The sequence below is a fragment of the Meriones unguiculatus genome, chromosome 3 (genome assembly GCF_030254825.1).
Source record: "Meriones unguiculatus strain TT.TT164.6M chromosome 3, Bangor_MerUng_6.1, whole genome shotgun sequence".
Lineage (NCBI taxonomy): Eukaryota > Metazoa > Chordata > Mammalia > Rodentia > Muridae > Meriones > Meriones unguiculatus.
This window is the reverse complement of record NC_083351.1, coordinates 111,930,408-111,939,985: the sequence shown is the minus strand read 5'-3', so window position 1 is coordinate 111,939,985 and position 9,578 is coordinate 111,930,408. Positions and strand designations below refer to the sequence as shown.

The following is a 9,578-nucleotide window of genomic DNA, read 5'->3' as shown; positions in this document are numbered from 1 at the left end:
ACAGAGTGAAAATTGGGTCCTAAGTCCTGGACTTGGGTTGTTAGACTGGCAAGGAGGGGGTATCTGGTTCAGGAACCCTTGCCAGTCTCGACACATCCTGGAAGTCAGACATCTGTTAATACCCTGCACAGATAACTACGTGGTGCCCACACTGATCCACCAGCCTGGGGATTTCTTTTCTACAGCGTACTTTCTCCAGCCACCAAGTGACTGAACCACATAAATAAAGGACTAAATCAAGAAATGCACAGGGTATTAAACACATACCAATAGAACAGTTAACTTGAATACAAAGGAAAAATCAGTAAAAAGTTCTATGGCCCAGTGCTGATATCATCAGATACAAGCTTCAAGGACAAATTTGTTTTCAAAGGCTTATTCAAGCTTCATGAAGCTAGCATGACATGTGCACATTTCCAGGGCAAATCAGTACTTCAGAATCTGTTCATGCAGTAGATACCTGGCACCTATTCAGGCCATCTAGAAGCATTTGTGGTGGACAATGGAGGGACCCGACTTGTCATATTTTTGTTTGCAAGTCTCCTGGAATTACTGGAATGTAGACTTGGAGGCCAGGATGTAGCTGCCAAACCAGACTGAGTATTTTCTCTTGGAGGAGCAATCACTCTGGGTTCTAGGCCTGTGATCTCCTACTGCATCCTGCCAGCAATGCCTGGATACAGGTGGTACCACCAGACAACACTGTATTGGCACACAGGTCCTTGAAAATGTCCACATCACACTTCATAACGGAGTTGAAGATGGTCTCCTGAATGGCATAGGACTCCATGCCTAGGAAGGAAGGCTGGAAGAGTGCCTTTGGACACTGGAATGGCTTTTTGCAGATGGTGATCACCTGCCCATCATGCAGCTCATTGTTCTTCTTCAAAGAGAAGGAGGATGCAGCAGTAGCCTTTTCTTGCTCAAATTCCAGGGCAACGTAGCACAGCTCCTTGTTAATGTCATGGAGAATTTTCTGTTCAGCTGTAGTGGTAAAGCTGTAGCCCTGCTCAGTCAGGATCTTCATGAGGTAGTCTATCAGGTCCCAGACAGCCAGGTCCAGATTCAAGATGACATGGGGAAGGACATAGCCCTTGTGTGTGGGAACTCTATATGTGACCCTGTCACCAGAGTCCATGACAATGCCAGTGGTTTGCCCAGACACATACAAGGACAGCACTGCCCAAGTCACCACAATCCATGGACACCAATATGGGTTCAGGCTGCAGCAAAGACCACAGACATTTTCATAGCTTTCAGTGGTAACACAGTACCAGGGACATGAACACAGACACAGACTACAGAAGGACCATGGATATGGACAGAGCTCTGGGTGGCATAATGGACATACTTTTAAAAATGTGACTTAAAATATTTAAAAGTGAGGTAATATGTACAGCTTGATGTTGCTGCTCATACGAGCCTTTATTTATCAAAACAAAAATCTATGTGCCTGATACTAGCTATCTTCCTTTGCTGGTAAAGGGAGGGAGTTCTCAAAAGATACTCAAGATAATGCAGGATATTGTCATCACTTTTGTTGCACATTTCAAATAGATTGCTGAATACTTTGCTTGCAAGGTAGAGAGAAAACAAAGTACAACTGAGCTCTAGCTTCCTCCCTACTGGCTAGAAATTAATTAAGTGTTGGAAGGTCACATGCAAGCTACTGGAGAGAATAAGGCATCAATGATCTTACCCAGCTTTCAATTATAGAAAATAAAATGTCAAATTACCAGTGGTACAATAATGGAACAAGTGTTATGGGGATAACTAACCATTCTCAGCTTAAGTGTAATATTAACCATAAAGGAGAAAAATATATTCCTTTTTTCCTTTATTTTATTTTATTTTATTTTTATTAATTATAGTTTAATCACTTTGTATTCCAGCTGTAGCCTCCTTCTCCATCCCCTCCCAATCCCACCCCCCCTTCCTTCTTCTTCTCCTATGCCTCTCCCCAAATCAAATGATAGGGTAGGTCCTCCTCATCTTCCATCTGACCATAGTCTATCAGGTCTCATCAGGACTGGCTTCTTTACCTCTGCAAACTCATAACGCTGCTCCCCCTCAGGTGGAGGTGATCAAAGAGCCAGCGCATGAGGTCATGTCAGAGATGGTCCCTGTTCTTTTATTGGGAACACTTAGACACTGAGATGCTATGGGCTAATTACAATGGAATACTACTCAGCAATAAAATCAAGGAAATCATGAAATATGTGGGTGAACAGTGGGATAGAGAAATGATCATCCTGAGTGAGGTACCCCAGAAGCAGAAAGTCACACATGGTATATATTCACTTATAAGTGGATGTTAGACATATAACATAGAATAATCATACTAAAATCTCCACACCTAAAGAAGCTAATCAAGAAGGAGGACCCAGAACAACAGATGGACAACAGAAGAGGGAGAAAACAGGCAACAGGACAGGAGCCTATCACAGAGGGCCTCTGAAAGACTTTACCCAGCAGGGAATCAAAACATATGCTGTGATTCATAGCCAAAATTTTGCAGAATTCAGGGGATCTTATGAAAGAAGGGGGAGATAGAAAGACCTGGAGGAAACAAGAGCTCCACAAGGAGAGCAACAGAACCAAAAAATCTGGGCACAGAGGTCTTTTCTGAAAATGATATTCTAAACAAGGACCTTGCATGGAGATAACTTAGAAAAATACATTCTTGTCACTTTATATTACTAGGAACCCACATCTGGGCAAGTTATAGACTTCATAGAGCCCCTCAGCAATGTTGTTTAGCTAAATGATGTAGACAAAACTGCAGCCTAAATCTATATGTTTACATTTTTAGGAAAAAAAAACCAAGTATGTTTTCTTAATTATTATTCTTAATCAGAGAAATTTCATTTGCAGAAAAAATAAATAAAAGATTAATACTAGAGACTTCGGGTTACTCAAGATGCTTAGAATAAGTTTTGCGTATTTCCTGATACAGAAATGTATGTTTTATTACCCTCTTTAAGGTTCACAGTCCATTACAGAAGAAAAAGTAGAAATCAAGAGAAAAGGATGGGAAAAGGCATGAGAAATGTCATGTAAAGGGCATGAAACTACCACTTCAAACATGATATCACATTGTCTGTGGTTGCCTTCACAGCGTCTGCATAGCATTAGGCTTTCAACAGCCAGCTAAGTTTTGGAGAGGAACTCATGGGCCCCTATATCTCTCTGTTGTACTACTAATAACTTATAGATTCTCGAGGTAGATAACTCATTGATTAACTTCTATACAAATAGTGATTGCAGTGGCTTGCAAAGTTGTACATAGTTCCAAAATTGTGGCCTTAGAGATGGTCATTGTTACCATCACAGATAGTGACCACTTCCTGTGGCCCTAACATTTTTTTTCTAACCTTAATCAGTAGTCATCTTTTTTTTTATTTTTTAACATTATTTTAATTAAATTTTTATTTTTTAATATTAGTTACAGTTTATTAACTTTGCATCCCAGCTGTATCCAGCTCCCTTATTCCCTCCCAATCCCACCTTCCCTCCCTCATCTTCTCCCTACCCCTTTCCAAGTCCACTGATAGGGGAGCCCTCTTCCCCTTTCATCTGACCCTAGGTTATTAGGTATCTTCAGGCCTGGCTGTAAAGTCCTATAGTCATCTTGAGCACTGAAAAACAGACAAATGATACAGATATACTGTATAAGAACAAGCCTTTAAGTTTTTCCTCTTCTTCATTATTATTATTATTATTATTATAACAGTTTTTTCACTTTGTTTCCCAGCTATAGTCCCCTACCTCATCTCCTCTCAGTCCCTCTTTCTTCCCTCTTCCCACCCTATGCTACTTCTCTGATCCACTGATAGGGGAGTCCTCCTGCCCTACTATCTGACCCTAGCCTGTCAGGTCTCGTCAGGACTATATGGATCCTATTTCTCTGTGGCCCAGTAAGGCCACCTTGTCAGGGAGAGGTGATCAAAGAGAAGGCAACTAAGTTTATGTCAGTGATTTTCCCTGGTCCCCTTACTTAGGAACCCACTTTGAGACTGAGCTGCCATGTTAACATCTGAGCAGGGTGTCTAGGTCATCTCCATGCATCGAAAATGGTTGGTGCATCGGTCTCTGCATGCCCCCTAGGCCCAGACTTTTTTGCTCTTTTGGTGTTCTTGTGGAGCTGCTTTCCCTTTCAGGTCTTTCTATCTCCCCCTTATTCCATAAGATTCTCTGCACTCTACCCGAAGTTTGGCTATGAGTCTCAGCATCTGCTTCAATACCCTTATGGTTACAATCTTTCAGAGGCCCTCTGTGGAAGGCTCCTGTCCTGTTCCTTGTCTTTTTTCACTTCAGATGTTTATACCATTGCCCCTCTGAATGAGGATTAAGCATCTTTCCTTGGGTCATCCCGGTTTTTTAGCTTTTTTATGACAATAGATTTTAGTATATTATATATGTAATAGCCACTCATAAGTGAGCGTATACCATGTGTGTCTTTTTCTTCTGGGATAGCTCACTCAGGATGATCTTTTTTTAGATACCACCATTTGCCTGCAAATTTCATGATTTTCTTGTTTTTCATGATTTATTACATATATTTATTTATATATTTATTGCTGAATAATATTCCGTTGTGTAGATGGACCACAATTTCTGTATCCATTCTTCAGTTGAGGGACATCTGGGTTTTTTCCAGACTTTGGCTAGTATGAATAAAGCTGCTATAAACATGGTTGAGCAAATATCCTTGTTGTATACTTGAGCATCTTTCAGTTATATGCCCAGGAGTGGTAGAGTTGGATCTTGAAGTAGCACTATTTCACATTGTCTGAGAAAGCACCAAATTGTTTTCTAAAGTGGTCTTTCAAGTTTACATTCCTACCAGCAATGTAGGAGGGTTCCCCTTTCTTCACCACCTCTCCAGCATGTGTTGTTACTTGAGGTCTTGATCTTAGCATTCTGATGTGTGTAGGGTGGAATCTTGGGGTCATTTTGATTTGTATTTCCCAGATGACTATGGGTATTGAACATTTCTTTAAGTGTTTCTCTGCCATTTGACAAACCAATAAAAATATGGAACAGAGCTAAACAGAGAATTCTCATCAGTGGAATAACAAATGGCAGAGAAACTTTTCTTTTTTTTGAAATTTTTGCATGTCTTTCCTCTGTTTAGATCATCACAGGGTAGGAAATTGATACTGAGGAATATCAATGCTTAAACTTTAGCATGGTTCACATTGATGTAGTCATTTTTGCCATTTTCTCTTCTTTGTGTGTAGTTTCAAAAGTTTTTAAGGAACATTAACAGATTGACAGGGAAAGGCAAGTTAAAATTAAATCTAATCCTTGAAAGTTTAATTTTGTTTTATCCAAGACTGAAGATTTTTTTTTGTACTTGCATGCATTACTCAAAGGCCACTTATCTGTTGCCCCAACCAACTGTGCAATAAAGGTATAAGAGCATCATGTGCTCATGAGTGCATGCATGTGCCCCTCCACATATACACACAAGCATCCATGCATTCATACATGAACTCATACATGCACATGCATGCTTGCCTATATTATTAATACTATCAATTAGTATTGATAGAAGTTTCATAATTAGTAGAAACATTGTTTTTCTTTTATATTATAGCTATAAACTAATTGAGAGTAATGTTTTGTGTGACCCAGTTTAAACTATAGTTATTTGATTTCTTGTTTTATGCCATGTATTAAATCAAACACTTCATATATTATGTGATGGAACTGAACTCAAAGAAGTACTGCAAGTGTTATCTTAATTTTTAGTATTACATATGACACTTTGAAAGTTTAACTGATCTCATTATAGATGGTTGTGGGCCACCATATAGTTGCTGGGAATTGAACTTAGGACCTTTGGAAGAATAGCCACTGTTCTTAACCTTTGAGCCATCTCTTCAGGATCAAAATATATGCTGAGATTCATAGTCAAACTTTGGGGAGAGTGAAGGGAATCCTATGAAATAAGTGGGAGTTAGTAAGATCTAGAGAGAACAGGAGTTCCACAAAGAGAGCAACACAAAAAATCTGGGCACAGAGGTCTTTTCTGAGACTGATACTCCAAACAAGGACCATGTATGGAGATAACTTAGAACCCCTGCACAGAAATAGCTCAGTGTCCAAGAGAGTTCCTCAGTAATAGGAACAGAGGTTGTCTCTGACATGAACTCAGTGGCTGGCTCTTTGATCACTTCCACCTGAGGGGGAAGCAGCCTTACCAAGATGAAAGCAAAGAAGCCAGTCCTGTGAGAGACTAGGGCCAGATGGAAGGGGAGGAGGACCTCCCTTATCATTGGACTGGGGGAGGGACATAGGAGAAAAAGAGTGAGGGAGGATAAGATTGGGACGGGATGGGGGGGTTACAGCTGGGATACAAATTGAATAAATGGTAATTTAAAAAATGAAATTAAAATTAAAGAAAGAAAATATCTGCATAAGATTTGACTGTACATAAGCCTATAGGACATTGTCTTAGTGATAGATGGGGGAGGGCTTACCTCATTGTGGATAGTGCCATCACCAGGCTGGTGGTCCTGGGTTCTATTAACAAACAAACAAATAAACAAACAAAAAATGCTAAACAAGCCACAATGAAAAAAGCTTGTAAGAAGAATTCCTCTGTAGTTTTTGCATTAGTTCCTGCTTCCAGGTTCCTACCCTGTTTGAATTCTTGTTCTGACTTCCTTCGATGGGAGACTATGATGTGAAATTGTAAGACAAATAAACTCTTTCCTAAACAAAAAACAAAACAAAAAAAGACAAAAAAAAAAGACAAAAAAAAAAAAAAGAAAAAACGGTTGTGAAAAGTCTTAAAGTGATACACACACTTCCAAAAACTTCAAGTGGTGAGGTAATGCATCTAAAAAGCTAAATAGTGGAAAGATGCATGTAGCTGAGTAGCACTCTTGGGTAGCATCTAAAAACGAGTTTCTAAAGAAGTAAAGTCAGTTATGAGTTTTCAGTGTGCATTTTGTCATGCTTGCTCATTAAAATGCAGGTTTTTACACATGATATATTCTTAGTGTTTGTGTCCTTTCTAGTTTAGTTTCAGGGTTGAGTATGCAATAAAAATCATCAAAACAAAAGTAATGGCAAAACACCTATTAACTTTTTAATCACAAAATTAATCGAGAATTATAAATTATAGTAATTTAAAAATAATTTTATCTTTTATTTATTGAATGTATCTTCTAATTATACAATCTTATTTCTTATTTTTAATGGCAGAATGAACATTCTATTAAAAGAGTTTTACATGAATAATACTGAAATTAATATTTATAAATGTCAACAGTATTTTATTGATATGATTTAAACTCTATTCAAACCTTTAATTATTAAAATTGTTTAACTCTTAATTAATCTCTCTTTCTTTGTGTGTGTGTGTGTGTGTGTGTGTGTGTGTTGTCTTTGAAGCGTGTAAGTGTGGTCATGGATGTGTCACAAAATGGAATTTAGAAGAAATCTTCATTTTTTCCAGTTCTCCATTTTTCAACTTTTGCATGAGTTCCAGAGATTGAATGCAGGTCATCAGGCCCCATTACTCACTGAGCTTTGTTATTGGTTTTGTATATTCAAATTTTATAGTGCTTATTTAAGTATAATTTGAAATCACAGCATATATTTCATGTGCTTCCCTTTTTCTTTTTATTTGTTGAAATTGACTTCTGTGTAGTTCAAGTTGGACTCAAACTCACTGTTTGAGGATTACCTTGAACTCGTTCTTCATCTGCCAAGTACATGTTAAGGTTACAGAATGGTACTAACATGTCCAGCTGTCAGGTAATTCTTTACATTCACAGCACATGATATGTTTTTGTGATAGATTTCTTTTAACTTTTGACAGAATTTCTGAAATTCACCTCACCTGGTTATTTGTACCTAGTAAAGTCTTATAGCAGGAGACAATAATGGATCTTTTGCTATATATAAGCAAATTAGTCTCCTCAAGTTTGAAATTGCAGATTGCCAGTATTTTAGAAACCAAACTGATATTCTTTTCCAGGTATTAACATTTGAGGAGTTGTTTTGAGTCAGAATCCCTTGCTATTCTCTTGCCATTCCAACTGTTTAAGTTTGGTGTCACCATGAAGTTTTGGAAACAAAGTAAGGGACATGGACTTTTTTTATGGATCCTTACTTGTAAGCAACAAATCTTCTGTTTCAATATAATTGCCAAACTGTTCTAGAAGGCTTATAAATTGTGCAAACTGAAACATTCCAAGCAGTAAATTGCCTCTTGCACAAACAGATTCTCTTTTCCTTCAGTATGAACTCTGAATTCCTTAAAAATACCTTAGTGGCCTAGTGGTAAGTTACAAAACAAAAGTAAACTGTGCATTTGGTCTGTTTCTCTTATGTTTACTTTCAGACGTTTCACATATTTTTTGTAGCTTTTGTTAATGAAACCAGGAGTGTACACAATTAAAAAGGGGCCATCTAGGTAGCCCAGGCACATTCCTATAAACACATGTTCTCTCTTTTTGCTTACTGGTGTTTATTATGGGTTCAGAGAAAGAATTTAATATAAGTTATAAAGGCAACTTAGACATTTAAAACACTTAAATTACAAAGAGAACAGAAAAAAGGAAAAACAAGGTGTTCTGGGAAGAAACATACTTATGAAAAAATACTGAAAATGTTAGAGAAGACACAACTACAAAAAGATGCAAACATAGAAAATAGTACATTGCTCAGACCATCATAAAAGAGTGAGGCAAATGCAAAGGAATGAAGACAGCAAGTTGAAGTTTTTATGCCTTCTGAATAAATGTTCTCTTCTATTCCATCAATTCCATCACTGCAGGATCTTTTGCCATGTCCACAGAGGGACAGAAAAGTTTCATGGGCATGGTGGTTTGTTTTTAAATCATGGCTTTACAAATAATCACTTTTATGTCTTTCATAGGTGTCCCATGGTTCTCAAAAATCTCCACTTCTTTATGTTAAATGATCATGAATAAAATTTAAGGTGATCCGCCCATGGTAAATGAGGTAGAGGTGTTCCTGTCATGTAAATGAGGCTTATGGATGTTAAATGAAGTAGAAGAGCTCCTGTCGTATAAGCACTCAATAAATATTCCCTATTCCTAATATATGGCTTATTTTTTCTGTTCTGAATTCTTACCCTTCGTATGAGTGATCTATCTAAATCACACCCAAGCCTCTCTCTTTTCTGCTTCATCTACACTCTTAAATGACAGGAATGATTAAAAGCCCGAGTCCACTGACATGATGGATAATCTCTTCAGGTTTCATCTGCTTAGTCACTTTCCATTATAAAGTTCCCTGCAATTCTCATTATTCTCCTACAGCATAGATCACTTAAAAGCTCCACAAGTTGAAAGCCACAACAACCTGCATCTATATGTGTCATAGGCCTTTGGACAGAACCTCCAGGTATTACTCTTCCTAATGAATCTGGTATTAAACAAACACTTAATGACTTATTGTTATACCTATAGATCAGTGAGCACATCTTTCCACACTCATCAGAGAAGCTTCTTTGCAGTAGAAGGTGATTAACTCACAGACCCACAACTGGTCAAGGATTAGAAGATATATTAAAACCCAAATAGACACCTATA

General features: G+C 37.9%; 1 pseudogene; it reads right to left on the bottom strand.

Moving 5' to 3' along the window:
• Positions 1 to 480: 480 nt before the first annotated feature.
• Positions 481 to 7,733, bottom strand: LOC110542470 (actin, muscle-like; annotated as a pseudogene).
• Between the last annotated feature and the right edge of the window lie 1,845 nt (positions 7,734 to 9,578).